Here is a 6,364-nt window from a genome sequence, read left to right as displayed (position 1 = left end):
ATAACATTTTCCAGTATCCACATTTCATACACTTCCTTGGACTTCCTCACACCTCTTGTTTCTGCTTTCTAAACTCAAAAATTTTAACAGCAAATTATTAACTTATTTTAACTTATATAATAAAGTTTTCCAATATTAAGGTCTCAAAATTTAAAATTTAGCCACTCTCTTATTAGAGCTTAATTATAAAATATTGTTAATCCAAAATTTATCCTTTCTTTCAATTACATTCAAATTTATATTTCTTATTACTAATTTATTGGAGCCATGTTAATATAAATCTTACATCTTTCTTAACATTCATACAATTTGCAATGTTTTTGTAAATAGTCCTTAAATTTCTTCCAGTTCTCCTCCACCAGTTCTTCTCCCAGGTCTCGGATTCTGCCAGTCATCTCAGCCAGTTCCATCTGCCACTCTTCCAGTGTGGGCAAATCTTGAGTTTTCCAGCCTTTAGCGATGAGTATCCTTGCTGCTGTTGTAGCATACATAAAAAAGATTCGATCCTTCTTTTGCACACTCTGGCCGACAATGCCCAAAAGAAAGGCCTCTGGTTTCTTAGGGAAGGTATACTTAAATACCTTTTTCAGCTCATTATATATCATTTCCCAGAAAGCCTTCACTCTGGGGCAAGTCCACCAGAGGTGAAAGAATGTTCCTTCAGCTTCTTTACACTTCCAACATTTATTGTCAGACACATGATATATCTTTGCAAGCTTGACTGGAGTCATGTACCTACCACCTATATATCATTTTCATAATATTTTCTTTCAAGGCATTACATGCCGTAAATCTCAAACCTGTGGTCCATAACTTTTCCCAGTCAGCAAACATGATGTTATACCCGATGTCCTGTGCCCATTTTATCATAGCTGATTTGATTCATCCTGTGTATTCCATTTTAACAGCAAGTTATACATTCTTGAAAGTATCTTAGAGCTGGGTTCTAACAGTTCTGTTTCTAATTTTGATTTTTCCACCTGGAATCCTAATTTTTTATCTAGCTTAAAAACTTCTCTGATCTGAGCATAATGTAACCAATCTCGCACTTTCCCCTTTAGTTTCTCCATACTCTGCAGCCTCCAATTGTCTCCATCTTTTTCTATTATTTCCCAATATTTCGGCCATTTGGCCTCCATATTAAGTCTTTTCGGGGCCTTAGCCTCCATTGGTGATAACCACCTTGGGGTCTTGTTTTCCAATAAGTCCTTATATTTTGACCAGACATTAAACAATGCTTTTCTAACAACATGATTCTTGAAAGCCTTGTGTATTTTGACCCTGTCATACCACAGATATGCATGCCAACCAAAAGCATTATTGAATCCTTCCAAATCTAAAACATCCGTGTTTTCAAGAAGTAGCCAATCTTTCAACCAGCAGAAAGCTGCTGATTCATAATACAACTTTAGGTCTGGCAGGGCAAATCCCCCTCTTTCTTTGGCATCAGTTAATATCTTAAACTTGATTCTGGGCTTTTTGCCCTGCCAGACAAATTTAGAAATATCTTGCTGCCACCTCCCAAAACACTCCATTTTATCCACTATTTGCAAAGTTTGAAACAAAAACAACATTTCTTAACTAACTGCTTTCGATTTCCACTCAGCTCACAGCATTCCAAGCTGCTTTCGTCAAGTCCTGGCTTACTTCCCTTGTAAACCCCACCTCTCAGGCTCGAGGCATAGAAGGTTAACCCTCCACTACACCCAACAAGGTATGTGCTCTTGCCCCGGGAAGCCTGCCAGTTCCTAATTAATGGCTTTAAGGCTGGACTTTGAACTTTTAAGCCAAAGCAGCCGTTTGCTGCGGCAGAGACTTGAGAGGCTTGAAATCGAAAGTGCTTTTGGAATGCAGCTGGTGTAAACAGACACAGCTTGCTTTAAAGCAGCAGAGATGGATAATGCAAGGCTCGCTGATGCTTTTGGAATTCCAAAGCTCAATAAAAAGAATTGCACGGAATGGGTGTTGTATGCAGAAGCACTGCTACGAAAAGAGGGTCTGTTCAATGTCATAACAGACGCCCCCCCCCCCAGCTCCGATGACGGATGAATGGAGAGCTAAGGATTCAAAAGCAAGGGGAACTCTTACGCTGATTGTATCCCCAGAAGAGCTATGTCTATTGCGTGATAAGACCTCAGCCAAAGAAATCTGGGACACTTTAAGAGACACTCATTTGAGAACAGAGGCTGGTGCTTCTTTGTTCTACTATGCCAAGTTGCATGATATGGCACTTGCTGAAGGTGCAGATGTGCGTGCTCATTTGATGGAGATGCAGAATGTCAGACATGGGCTGCAACAGAGAGGAATCACTTTTCCAGAGGCTGTGTATTCCTTCATGATACTACATTCTTTGGGTTCAAGTTGGGAATCCATTGCCACTCAGATTGCTGTTTTGCCAACTGCTCAGCTCATGGTAGCGCATGTTACTGCTGTTGTTCTGAACGAAGCGGACCGGCGTAGTGCTAGCTGCATCGGTAAGGGGGAGTCTTCACAGACGTCATCCCAGTATGCAGTGGAACCACTAGATGGCGCCAAAGCTTTGAAGGCAGAGAAATGCTACTTGTGTGGACGTCTGGGCCATATGAAAAGGGAATGCAAGTATCCCAACAAGGCCAAGACAGAGCAGCGCAGCGAAAGCTCATCGCATGGCAAAGGCAAAGGTCCGGTGTCCAGGACAACGCAACACAATATGGTTTCACGCTTCACTCCAAAGGTTGCAAAGGTACAGAAGACGTCTAGATCTTTCTTCGTCATGGATTCAGGAGCCACCCACCACATTTGCAACGACAAGGGAAGGTGAGATTCACCAGGCGGATGACCACACAATCTCCAGTCAAGGCTACGGAACTGTTGTTCTTCACAGTTTGGACTTGTCGATACATGACGTTCTCTACGTTCCAGACGCTGCACACAATCTACTCAGCGTCGCGCAGCTGAATGAACAGAACATTGACGTTTCCTTCAAGAGCAAGAAGTGCACCATCACAAAGAAAAACGATTATGTATTGCATGCTGAATATGTTGATCGTTTGTATTGTATTATGATGATGTTGTGCAGGATGAGACTTGTTGCATTGCAGGTTCTAACAAGGTTTTGCATGCAGGATGTATTCATGATTTTCACAGAAAATTTGGTCATTTACACTTTGAGGCAGTATCCAAAATGCCTGCCTTGGTTGAAGGTATGACTATTAAACCCTGCAGGTACCACATGAAGTGTAAGGCATGCACAGCAAGCAAGGTGAAAATGGCTGCGAAAGGTAAGGTGTCTACTAGGCAAACTACAGAACCATACCAGGTTATGCATAATGATCTAGGTGGTTCACTATCGCCCTCTTTGGGTGGAAACAGGTACTTCATGGTTCTCATTGATACATTTTGCATATATCATAGAATCATACAATCATAGAGTTGGAAGAGACCACAAGGGCCATCGAGTCCAACCCCCTGCCAAGCAGGAAACACCATCAGAGCACTCCTGACATATGGTTGTCAAGCCTCTGCTTAAAGACCTCCAAAGAAGGAGACTCCACCACACTCCTTGGCAGCAAATTCCACTGTTGAACAGCTCTTACTGTCAGGAAGTTCTTCCTAATGTTTAGGTGGAATCTTCTTTCTTGTAGTTTGGATCCATTGCTCCGTGTCCGCTTCTCTGGAGCAGCAGAAAACAACCTTTCTCCCTCCTCTATGTGACATCCTTTTATATATTTGAACATGGCTATCATATCACCCCTTAACCTCCTCTTCTCCAGGCTAAACATGCCCAGCTCCCTTAGCCGTTCCTCATAAGGCATCGTTTCCAGGCCTTTGACCATTTTGGTTGCCCTCCTCTGGACACGTTCCAGTTTGTCAGTGTCCTTCTTGAACTGTGGTGCCCAGAACTGGACACAGTACTCCAGGTGAGGTCTGACCAGAGCAGAATACAGTGGCACTATTACTTCCCTTGATCTAGATCGGGGGTCGGCAACCTGCGGCTCCAGAGCCGCATGTGGCTCTTTAAAGCCTTTGCTGCGGCTCCGGGGAGGAGGCGATGGGAGGAGGCGAGGAGCGGAGGCGAGGGGAGGAGGCGAGGGGAGGAAGCGAGGGGCGGAGGCGAGGGGAGGAGGCGAGGGGAGGAGGCGAGGGGAGGAGGCGAGGAGTGGAGGCGAGGGGAGGAGGCGAGGGGAGGAGGCGAGGAGTGGAGGCGAGGGGAGGAGGCGAGGGGAGGAGGCGAGGGGAGGAGGCGAGGAGTGGAGGCGAGGGGAGGAGGCGAGGAGTGGAGGCGAGGAGTGGAGGCGAGGGGAGGAGGCGAGGGGAGGAGGCGAGGGGAGGAGGCGAGGAGTGGAGGCGAGGGGGGGAGGCGAGGGGTGGAGGCGAGGGGGGGAGGCGAGGGGTGGAGGCGAGGGGTGGAGGCGAGGGGTGGAGGCGAGGAGTGGAGGCGAGGAGTGGAGGCGAGGGGAGGAGGCGAGGGGAGGAGGCGAGGAGTGGAGGCGAGGAGGCGAGGGGAGGAGGCGAGGGGAGGAGGCGAGGAGTGGAGGTGAGGAGTGGAGGCGAGGGGCGGAGGCGAGGGGCGGAGGCGAGGGGAGGAGGCGAGGAGTGGAGGCGAGGGGAGGAGGCGAGGGGAGGAGGCGAGGAGTGGAGGCGAGGGGAGGAGGCGAGGCGAGGGGAGGAGGCGAGGGGAGGAGGCGGAGGAGTTAGTTGCCTGAAGCCCCTTTTTAAACTTAAGCAGGGGGAAGTTTGGTGAATTGTTCTTTCCTTGGGGAAAGCAGGCTGCATTGAAAGGGGCCGTATACACTGGTCACTGTTTTGAAGGGGAGTGAAGAACACACACTCAAAAAAAGGTAACTTGTTAATTTTATTTCTATGAGGAGGAGTAATTCTGAGGGGTCAAACAAATGAATAATAAAAAGGTATTTTTATAATGACGAATGCCTCATTATTAATTATTATTTACATCAGCCACTGATTATGATTTATGGTACACTGGGGCCCTGATTAATTTTCTATGGCATTTTGGGGCATTGATTATTGGGCATAGCAAGTTGCGGTCGCGTGGAATTTGTGCTTTGTGACTGTTTGAGGTGGGTTTTTTTTCTTGGGAGGCTGGGCGGTGCGAAGAGAGGGAGGCTTGTGGTAGTGTCGGGGCTTGTCTCTAGCAAAGTAAGTCCTCGCCATTTGGTCACATGCGCAGCATTCTAGTTGTGGGGGTTAGGTGGCTTCGGCGCTCCAACGCTTGCTTTGCCGGCTGCTTTCAAAAGCGTCGGAAACAGCTGTGCTGTTGCTGGGTAACCGGATCATCCCAGCAGCCATCTTATCTGCCCATGTGGTCTTCTGAGGCGGCCGCCATCTTACTATAGGAAATTCCACGTGGGAGTTAGTTGCCTGAAGCCCCTTTTTAAACTAAGCAGGGGGAAGTTTGGTGAATAGCTAACACTTTCCTTGGGGAACGTTATGCAACAGCTTATTGCTGGTCTTTCCCGCCTTTGTAAGCAGGCTGCATTGAAAGGGGCCATATACACTGGTCACTGTTTTGAAGGGGAGTGAAGAACACACACTCAAAAAAAAGTAACTTGTTAATTTTATTTCTATGAGGAGGAGTAATTCTGAGGGGTCAAACAAATGAATAATAAAAAGGTATTTTTATAATGACGAATGCCTCATTATTAATTATTATTTACATCAGACACTGATTATGATTTATGGTACACTGGGGCCCTGATTAATTTTCTATGGCATTTTGGGGCATTGATTATTGGGCATAGCAAGTTGCGGTCGCGTGGAATTTGTGCTTTGTGACTGTTTGAGGTGGGGGTTTTTTTTTGGGAGGCTGGGCGGCGCGAAGAGAGGGATTATTTTTATAATGACGAGGATGACATTGGGCCCTCATTATTAATTATTATTTGCATCAGGCACTGATTATGATTTATGGTTTACTGGGGCCCTGGTTAATTTTCTGTGGCATTTTGTGGCATTGATTATTGGGCATAGCAAGTCGCGGTCGCGTGGAATTCCATGTGGAGTTAGTTGCCTGAAGCCCCTTTTTAGTTGCTTGAAGCCCCTTTTTAAACTTAAGCAGGGGAAAGTTTGGTGAAAGTTTGGTGAATTGCTGCCAAGGAGTGTGGTGGAGTCTCCTTCTTTGGAGGTCTTTAAGCAGAGGCTTGACAACCATATCTCAGGAGTGCTCTGATGGTGTTTCCTGCTTGGCAGGGGGTTGGACTCGATGGAGTCCTGTCGATCTTCGGTTCCACATATGTATGTGAGCAGGTCTTCTCCAACATGAACTATATTAAAAACAAACACCGACCACGCCTCACAGATGACAGCTTGCAAGCCTGTGTGAAAATGAAGGTGACGTCTTACAGCCCTGATGTGCAGACACTGAGCA

Source organism: Podarcis gaigeae (genome assembly GCF_964106915.1).
Source record: "Podarcis gaigeae genome assembly, chromosome: W".
Taxonomy (NCBI): Eukaryota; Metazoa; Chordata; class Lepidosauria; order Squamata; family Lacertidae; genus Podarcis; species Podarcis gaigeae.
This window is presented reverse-complemented; position numbering follows the sequence as displayed.